A 10746-nucleotide genomic window follows, 5' to 3' on the forward strand; every position below is an offset into this window, starting at 1 on the left:
TAGTTAGGGCTAAATTACAAAAACAAATTTTTGAAGGACTCAAAGGTGAAATAAATGAGATGTATGGACTTATATGGGCACTAGGAAGATTCGGCCCTTAAGGAGTGTGACCAAACTTTGTGTATTTTGTGTTTTGTGGAATAAAGACTAAATTGTGAAAGTGCGAAATATTAGGGGTAAAAATGTAATTTACCCATTTATGCGTTATTAGACTAAATTGAATGAAAATATGTTAAATTAAGGCTTGGCAAGCTAGCTATTAAGGTGAAATGCTAATGTTAGTATTTGATTCGGTAATAATCTGTTTGGGGACAGCAGCAGTAAGGTGATTTTGGAAAATCGCCATAATTTGTAGGAGTTGAATTAGAAGCTGAGTGAATTATGCCATTAAAGCTTGAAGAGTCTATTTTCTAAATGACAAAAATATTATAAGATAAAATTTAAATGCTAGAACTCCTTAATGAGTCTAGTTTCAAAGATCATCAACACATTTGAATTCTGTAAAATGAGAATTGATCGTAGTGAAGAGTGTCGAAAGTCAACAGTGAAACGGGGACTTAAGAAATCTGGATGATGGCAACCAAAATTCTGAATTTTATGGTGGAATATCGAGTCTATATCAGGGAATACGCTTGTTGAGTTTTGTAGCTCCGTTATAAATTAGCGCTCTGCAGGAAAAACTGTAGTGAATATGTGATTTGTGTAAATATGAAATTTCCAGAGTTATTTATTGCTATTATAAGTTACTATAATCATGGTGTAGTCATCATTTATATTATTCGAAAGTAAACTTGAATAGTCATTAATGACTATTTTAATTATTGATTTGGCTCAGGATTAAAGGAGGTGAATCGAGCAAAGGCAAAAGTTACGAGTACCGGTGACCGCTTCCCCAACACGGTAATCATTAAGCAGTATTGGTTTTTCAATGGTATAATGTTATGTATTATGCTGAAAAGATAATACATATTTATGTGCATGTACGTAGTGATGATGAATTGTTGAATGAAAGAAAAGAGGTAAGATTAGTTTTATCTCGGCACAAACGTCGGGTAACCATTTGACCTGAATGGCGCTAAGTCGGGATTCAATTGTACAGCACTAGTGTGCGATTGACTATGTTGCACTAGTGTGCGAATGAATATGAGCACTAAGTGTGCGAATTGACATGCGGCACAAGTGTGCGAGTGACTATGTAGCACTAAGTGGCGATTTGATATGTACACTAAGTGTGCGAGTGATATAAGCCTGAGTGTCGGACTCGATATACATTCGTGAATCATTATGGACACTTATGTGTGCGACCACATTGAGTCGATCGCCAGGACAGCGATCGGTAAGTGTTTGATACATGGCTAATAGGTGCTATGCTATGCTTGGTGTGAGCTCGGTAGTTGAACCTATGTGACAAATATACTTGAAGTCACTACATAAATTTTATCGAGGTGGGTGAAAGGCCGTTTAGTCGTGATTGTAACGAAAATAAATTGATTTATGAAAATGCTTCAATTCCTATTGATGATATATGGAATGTGAATGCATGAATTGATATGAAATTGAATTGATAGGTTGAGGAACTATGGTATGGTTCGGAATGGATGGAGTAATTAGCCTCGTTCCATTTGTTCTTGAAATTATGGGTAGTGCATAGATGAATACTGAGTTAAACCACTCGGTTTCTGTCACCATTATAGGGCTTGACCACTTTTGGTGTCGGCCGTCATCGAAGTCTCACACCGATGCAGTGGACTCCTTATGTGAGAATATTTTGCATGTATAAGCATACTTGTTTGATATCATGTAACTCCATGCGAAATGCATGATGTTTGATTGAGTTGGATCAGGTAGGCATGAAATGGACCTAGTTACTTTCGTACAGATCTGGCACGCAGTGTCATGAGATTGAAAATCACAAAAATAGTAGGATGAATTAATGATAATAAATTATGTAATCGAAGCTCGATGAGTCGCTTCATGAGGAAGTAACGAAAAGATCATATGGCAGTATATTAAGAGATAATCAGATTTTGTGGGACAGGGCCAGAACGGTTTCTGGATTCCCTGCTCCGACTTTGAAATTCATTACAAATTAACCAGAGATAATAGGGTCGTACCATATATGTACAGATTTCTCTCTGAGTCTAGTTTCATAGAAACAAACGGCATCAGTATGAAGCCCCGGCAGGAGATATTAAGTCGTAATGGGCAAAGGTCAGTGTAGTCGACCCCTGCAACTTGGGGACTTTGACTAATAAACTGTACTAATTGGCCCAACCAAAAATTCTAGAAAAAAAATACATAGATGGGCACATGAGTCTAGTTTCTGGAAAAATTACGAAACTGATTTTCGAGTTACGAAACTCAAGAATGATTTTTAAAACGACTAGTGCACAGATTGGCAGTGTCTGGAAAATAAATTTTGTAAGGGTTAAAGCAGTTAACACCTCGTGTTCGACTCCGGTGTCGTTTCGGGCTCGGGGTGTTACAAGAATTATTCATTTTCTTCTTACCTTTGTCAAGGTTCTCTGCTTGTAGCCATCAAAGATCTCACAAGAGGAGCTACTGCCATCAAGGCTAACCTGGGCTTCTAAGAAAAAAACTTAAGTTGTTCAGTTTCATTATCATAATCAACAACATCTTGCTCAGAATATCATCAGCAACAACATCATTAGAATCCACAAGCTAAACACTCAAAGCTTAAATCTATTACTAGATCCCCCAGAAAAACATGATTTGGTTTAAGAGTAAAAGAAATATCCAAAACCATGGCTTTACTCTTAGAGGAGACTTAAAAGTTGAAATCAAATTGCACCACCATCAGGAGCACTCTCATTTCGAACCGCAGCAGATTTTAGTAACAGAAATTTGAGTAGTGCTTACACCATCTTACTTAACCCTCCAAACTTCACCTTATTCTTCTTAGAATAGTGCTTGCCAGAATGACTAAAAGATCGACACTGTAAACAACGCATCGACAGCCATGGTACTTTAACTCCAATAGAAACAAAAGAACCATCACGCAATTCAACATTAATAAAAAGAGTTCAAATTAATCAACAGAAAGCTCAACACACACTTGTGTATAAGTAAGACGTTGTTGCAAGTTGTGATATTATTCATGTAAAGGAGAGCACCAAGCATACTGTAATGTAGCTAAGCCCCTTTGAGTAAAAAGCTCTAAAGGGACTCGACTTAACTGAACCCAAATCGGTATACTATTAAGGAATAATCCAATCTCTAGATATTAGGCTCCCGCTTCCTCAGCACCATCAACTTGTTCTGGATGTGTCAAGAGCTATGATCCAGAACCCAATCTCGAGCAATGGAAGAAGAAAATTGAAAAATAAACAAATTTTCTCCTACCATCTTGACTTCAACAGCCTCCTGTTACTCCAAAGTATTTCAACCCACTTCTGCACAGAACCAAAATTGGGAAGTCACCCAAGAAATTAAGCCACCAACGAGTGTTGCCACCTCTAATTCCTTTCATCAAACACCTCACTCGGAGGTTTGAAAGTAATAGAACCACCATGGACTTTCGGTGGAAAAAAAACTCCAAACTTGCTCAGAAGGTGAATAAAAAAGCTTCTTCAATCTAAAGCTTGTGAAGAGGACATAACACAAAATCAAAGCTAAGAAGCAACAAATAACACAAAATCAACCAGAAAATGAAGAAAATCAAGCCAACCCCCCCCCCCCAAATCAAGAAAAAACAACAAAGAACTAAGAGAACTCTCGCGTGCCAAAAGCCAGCTAATGTGCATAGGGAGGATTCTCTTAACCTAATCCCTAACTCCAAACACTGAGAAGAAGCTTTGTTTCTACCCTATTGGGAATTTCATTGAACACCTTTGGGACACCTTTGCTTAAAGAAAAATGTTATTTACTTTTTAGTGTTTAATTTTATAACACATATAAATTTATAGTAATAATAATATAATAGTATAGATAAAAAAACACCAATATACATTTTTTATCAAATTTTTTCCCTTTTTCTTTTTCTCTTTTCCGTTAATTATGTCGTCTTTGTACTCTTTAAACTTTTAAAATTTAGTCGTTTAGGCTTTAATTTGAGGAATTTAGTCTCTCTATTTGACTAATTTAAAAACTAAAATCTAATTGGTAACAATTCTATTGAACCTTCGCTGATTTTGAATATTCGACATTTTAATTTTAAAATGTTTGGTTTAAAATAGAAATCAATAATAAATTTTAAGTTGTAAAAGAAATAAAATTTAAATTAGAGTAGGTGGACTATATTTTTAAATTAAAATTAAATAGAATGACTAATTTTTTTTAAAATTAAAAATAAAGAGATTAACGGATAATTAGGCTTTTTTCTCTCTCTTAGTTTTCTTCCACCCAAACCTAAAAACATTTAAAAATAAAAAACCAGCAACATGTCAATGTTATGTTTGTTGTTTAATATATAGTTATAGATATAAAATCATTGATATTTGAATATGTTTAACCTAGAGATTTAAGTTGAGTAATTTTTGGTAAAAGTATCATGGAAGTCTTTATACTATGAGTCATATTGTGTTTTGTTCCTCTATTAAAAATAAGTAAATTAGTCATTATATGTTAGATCAAAGACAAATTGATTGATCCTTCTATTAAAATTATATTTATTTTTACTATTAAAAACTAGTATACGTCTACATAAAGTACACATGGCACACCAAGTATAACTATTTGGTTATTTGTCGGCCATGTCAATTTTAACAATAAAAATGGGTAAAATTTTAATAGAAAGGGTCAATTTGCTTTTTGATTAACGTATAGGGACTAATTTACCTATTTTTTGAGTAAAGAGGTAAAATGAAATTTAACTCCTAATGCAGAGACATTTATGGTGCTTTTTCTGCAATATTGGCGTTCCTTTTAGTTGTTCCAATACATTCATTTTATACATCAAAACTAAATGATAAATAATAAAATTTTCATAATCACTTTTTTTCTAATAACCTTTGTTGATACAAGTTTCAACGATGGAGGAGATAAGGAGGAGAGGGTGGTGACGCAAAGGGAACTGATTCACCTAAACAAGCAGAGAGTCGAAGAAGTATAAGAAGAGAAAAAAGGTTGTTGTGAATGTAAGGAGGGAAGCCAGGGAATAAGTGCTCAAGGTTGCTAATGGGAAAAAAAATCCTTATTTCGTCGTCCTGAAGGATATTATAAGGGATGGTCATCTTATCTAGTAGTGGTGATGTGACAAGTTGTTACAAAGAAGTTGTCATCATGGAGTACGTGAAGGACGTGCACGATGAGGCCCATTTTATTGTTCTTTTTTGAAGCAATACAAAGTTGTTATATTCAGGTGAGCCCTAATGATCTTTGAAGAGAGTGCTTACATTTGGAATAATGTTTATATTAAGAAGCGGGTGGCCAGACTATGGTAAGTGATATTCCCTCGAATAACGAATAGTCTCATGTTGGGTAGCTAATCTAGGAGGTTGAGCAGTCGAGCATAGTTTAGCAGACAAGAGATGAAGGACTGTATTCAAGCATCCTCTAGTGCACTCTAGAAATGCCATGTGTCTAGCTCAAATTTAGACATACACTTTTAAAAAAAAAAAAGAAGAAAAAGAAAAATTAAATTTTTATTAAAATGAACTTCCAATATTGTCCGTTTACCTCTTAACGCGCAAAAGTTGGCGCGTGATTACATAATCAAAAGTGTACAAAAATTTCCAATGCTGAATGATTAATACAACAACCCTAAACCTGGGTTTTAAGTTTAATTAATTAAATAGTGATAGCATTCTTGACTTTATCTTATCAGCTATTTTATCATTGAATGCGCATTTCAATTTATAAAGTCCAACGCTCTACTTCATTAGATCTTTGCCTGCCAATTACAATTGCTCATTCAAATCCCCACTCAATCCAACTCCATTAATTCCTTTACCTTCTTTCAATCTTAATCTAAATTTGCTTTAATTTAGGGAAAACAATTATTTTTATGGCCGATCATCAGTTCCACTTATTTGCAGGTAATATTCCAATCTTATTCTTTCTGGAAAAAGAAAAAAGTCAACTTTTTTTCCATGTTGCTTTTTAATTTGAGTTTGGTTTTATGGTTAAAGTGAAAAGGAAAGGAAGATTTAGTTTTCACGGAAAAAAGTGTGGATTCGGTGCAGTTCAGTAGACTGTGATCGGATCCACCGCAGGTAATGTCTTTCTTAATTGTTTTTTTTTTCAAAATTAATTCTTGCTTGGTTGCCGAGAAAACTATGGAAATGAATTTTGAAATGAGGCCGTTTCTGGTTTGATAAAATAACGAATTCAAATTTCAGAATGTGTTATTTGCAAACTTTTATCAAATTGAAAGAAGATTTTAGAATAACTTGAACTCAATTAGCTTAATTGTTGAATTGGAAGGAACTTTACTATCTTGAATTCGTGTTGATGATTTTACTTCATTTCTTAAATAGTTTCTTTTTTTATCTTTGCATAAAGGTTCATGTTCTGTTGTGATTGGAATCAATAGGAGTTCAATTTGTAATGCAATCTGTTGACGAGAGTAAGGAAAAGAAGACGAATTTGAAACGATCAAGATCACTATCCCTGCACGATATGCCCGTGACTGACAGCCCTGCTACGCAAACCCTTGACCATTATGATATTTTCCCTGTTAAGATATAGTTCAATCACCATTACCTGGATATGTAGCACCTACATCTGTTAGTTTTAGTCCAGATGACAGTTTGATAGCATATTTATTTAGTCCTGAAGAAACTTTGAGTAGAAAGGTTTTTGCTTTTGACCTCAATGCTGTCAAGCAAGATTTATTCTTCTCTCCCCCGGATGGTGGACTAGACGAGAGTAATATATCACCAGAAGAGAAGTTGAGGAGGGAGAGGTCCAGGGAGCGTGGGCTGGGTGTCACACGTTATGAATGGGTGAAGACTATCTCAAAGAAGAAAACTATTATGGTGCCTTTACCTGGCGGGGTATGTGGAACGATCTCATCTGTTAATTTGAATATACTGTTAATAATGGCTTATTTAGTCCACGCATGATGTTCTGTATGTGTTACTGTTGTCTACATATGCTACTTTCCCTAAATCTTAAGCATTGGGGCTTTCCATGTTCTACTTATCTTTGTTGATAAGTTTTGTTATAATCTAAATATACTCAAAATACTAAAGTGTTGAACCAATGACTTTTAAGTGTTTTTTTTTTAATTGGGGACATCAGGGCATGTTTCTAGGAGCAATAATATATAGATTTAAGTGAAAGAAGTGTGTTCTTTTATTTATGTTTAATCTGAACTGGCGGAGTTTGTATGGTTGATCCTTTCTCTTGATACTTCATTGACCACAATTTGCCAATTTGTGAAGTTGCATTCTGGATTAGTGATGTCAACATGATGTTGCTATTGCTGTTAAGAGTTCGCAGCACAGTAGATTCCTTTATAACAACAACTCCCTGTTGTGTGAATTAGCTGGTCAATAACATTTTTTCTCACCAATGTGATTATTTCATGCCAACCTGTCACCACTTTTTATCTCTTTGCACTGTTATCTTTTATGCTACTTCTGTGTGTGTGTACATTTCTTTTATCAACTCTTGCATGCAATTTAAGGATTTTGTTTTCCCTGATAATTTGCTTTCCTTTCTATGGGCAGATCTATTTCCAGGATTTTTCTGGTTCAAAACCAGTGCTCAAGCTTCCGAGCACGTCATCATCACCAATAATTGATCCACATCTTTCGCCAGATGGTACCATGCTTGCTTACATAAGAGATTATGAGCTACACGTTCTAAATCTTTTGTACAATGAACAAAGACAATTAACATATGGTGCCAATGGGAACACTGTGGTAAGTTTATTTCACCAGTAATCGTTCACTTCTCTGGATGTTCATATGTTTATGAGTTTTCTTTTCTTCTTTTCTCCTTTTCTGGCCCTGTCTATGAAGGCGGGGGAGGGGGGGGGTTGGTGTAGAAGATAGTATGTACATATTTAATTTAATGATGCAACCTACAGGGCTTTCAGTGCCATTAACTGCATCATACAATGTAGAAATCATAGGGCAACTTTTCCTGCCTTTTATAAAAATTATTGAATGAATAATATCAAATGCAATAGGCTCTAACTGTTTGATTTTTACCTGGTTTCAATATACTGTGTGTGTGGCAAATTAGATTTTTACCCCCATGTCTTGAATATGACATTATTTTTAATGAATTGCAGACTCATGGACTTGCTGAATATATAGCTCAGGTGAGAATTTCTTTCAATTTCCTTACTTTTGTTCACATATTTATATAAATTAGTCACTGGTTTGTATGAATTTGGAACTGATTACTGCTTTTGAGAGCAAATAGAAGTTACAGTTCTTTGCAAGGTGTACATCCAATGCCATAAATCTACAATGATGCCAAACTTCAATTTTTCCCCTATTTAATTGCTGTATCGTGCATATAGATTTCTCTCCTTCATATTTGGGGAATTTGATTGCTTGCAGGAAGAGATGGATAGAAAAACTGGGTATTGGTGGTCACTTGATGGCAAATTCATTGCATTTACAGAGGTTGATTATTCTGAGATACCTCTTTTTAGAATTATGCACCAAGGTAAAAGCTCAGTTGGTCCAGAGGCACAAGAAGACCATGCATATCCTTTTGCAGGAGCTTCAAATGTCAAGGTTCGGCTTGGGGTGGTGTCCACCACTGGTGGCCCTGTTACCTGGATGGATCTTCTATGTGGAGGACCCAACTATGATGATGAATATTTGGCTAGAGTAAATTGGATGCATGCAAATGTTCTCACAGCACAAGTCGTAAATAGGTCTCAAACCAAACTAAAGATCCTTAAGTTTGATATCAAGACAGGCAAAAAAGATGTTGTAATGGTCGAAGAACTAAAACCTTGGATTAATTTACATGATTGCTTTACACCCCTGGATAAAGGAGTCAGCAGATATTCTGCGGGGTTCATCTGGGCAAGTGAAAAAACCGGATTCAGACATCTTTATCTGCATGATGCTAATGGGACATGCTTAGGGCCCATTACAAGGGGCGATTGGATGGTTGAGCAAATTGCTGGTATAAATGAGGCTGCAGGGCTTGTATATTTCACTGGAACTCTTGATGGACCCTTAGAATCACACCTTTACTGTGCTAAGCTATGCCCAGATGAGAATTCAACTTTGCAAGCTCCTGTCAGATTGACTCATGGCAAGGGAAAACATGTGGTTGTGCTTGCTCACCACATGCGGAAATTTGTTGATATTTATGATTCTCTTGATTCTCCCCCTAGGGTTTCACTATGCAACTTGATAGATGGAAGTTTAATAATGTCTATTTATGAGCCGCCATCAACAATTCCCGGGCTTGAAAGACTTCAACTTGAGCCTCCGGAGATAGTTCACATACAGGCAAATGATGGTACCAGACTATATGGGGCTTTATATAAGCCTGATGCAACAAGATTTGGACCCCCACCGTACAAAACCTTGATCAGTGTGTATGGTGGTCCTGGTGTTCAGCTTGTTTATGATTCTTGGATAAATACAGTTGACATGCGAGCGCAATATTTGCGAAGCAAAGGCATTTTGGTTTGGAAGGTTTGTGTTTCCCGCATTCACAACTTTCTTTTCCCTTAAGTTTAGTTCATGATACACTATCGTTCTAGTTAGGGTATATGACTGAAAAACAGGCTCTGATCCTCCAATAAAACGATTGGTAGGGGAAGGGACTAGTGATTCCTAAATTCCTTAAGCCATCTGTTTTGTTCATACTTTCAGAATTTAGCTATTATACTTTCAGATAGTGACATGTAGTGTGCCACGTGTACCTCAAGCTGACGTACATGAATTAGTTTTTAACAGTAAAAATGGACGAAATTTTTAATAAAAGGACTAGTTTACATTTTAATCTAACGTATAAGGATTAATTTACTTATTTTTTTAGTAGAGCCAAAATGCAATCCGGGCTTCGATGGTACTTTTACCAATGTCTAATCTGTGTCAGCAGCTTTTTCAGACATCTTATGCATCTCTTTAGTTCCCCGACCTGAAATATTCTGTATGCAGTTAGATAATAGAGGAACAGCTAGACGTGGACTGAAGTTTGAAGGCTATCTCAAAGGCAACATTGGCCGTGTCGATGCTGAGGATCAGCTCACCGGTGCTGAATGGCTAATTAAAAAAGGGCTAGCAAAGCCTGCTCATATCGGGTTATACGGTTGGAGCTATGGCGGCTATCTCTCAGCCATGGTGTTGGCCAGGTTCCCTGATGTTTTCCGATGCGCCATTTCCGGTGCACCCGTTACATCATGGGATGGCTACGACACATTTTACACCGAGAAGTACATGGATTCCCTTCCGAGGGTGCTGAAAGTTTCGAGTATGGCTCCGTGATGCACCATGTTAACAAGATGAAAGGAAGACTGCTGTTGGTCCATGGCATGATCGACGAAAATGTACATTTTAGGCACACTGCAAGGCTCGTTAACGCACTTGTGGCAGCTGGCAAACCGTATGAGTTACTGATATTTCCAGATGAACGCCACATGCCACGCCGTCACAGGGACCGGATTTACATGGAAGAGAGGATATGGGAATTCATTGACAGGAGCTTGTGAGGTAAACTTCCATGTTTATATATCATCTCTTCGAGAGTCTAGTTTTGTTTATTCGAAAAATAATAATAATAATAAGTACTTTGGAATTCATTTCTCTTTCTAAATTTTTATCAATTTATAAATCTGGGACAAATTTTCTTTTGTAGTAA

General features: G+C 36.1%; 1 pseudogene; it reads left to right on the top strand.

Annotated features, from left to right (window-relative positions):
- Positions 1-6051: 6051 nt before the first annotated feature.
- LOC121216196 (dipeptidyl aminopeptidase 4-like) lies at positions 6052-10746 on the top strand (annotated as a pseudogene).

This window comes from Gossypium hirsutum, chromosome D04 (genome assembly GCF_007990345.1).
Source record: "Gossypium hirsutum isolate 1008001.06 chromosome D04, Gossypium_hirsutum_v2.1, whole genome shotgun sequence".
Lineage (NCBI taxonomy): Eukaryota > Viridiplantae > Streptophyta > Magnoliopsida > Malvales > Malvaceae > Gossypium > Gossypium hirsutum.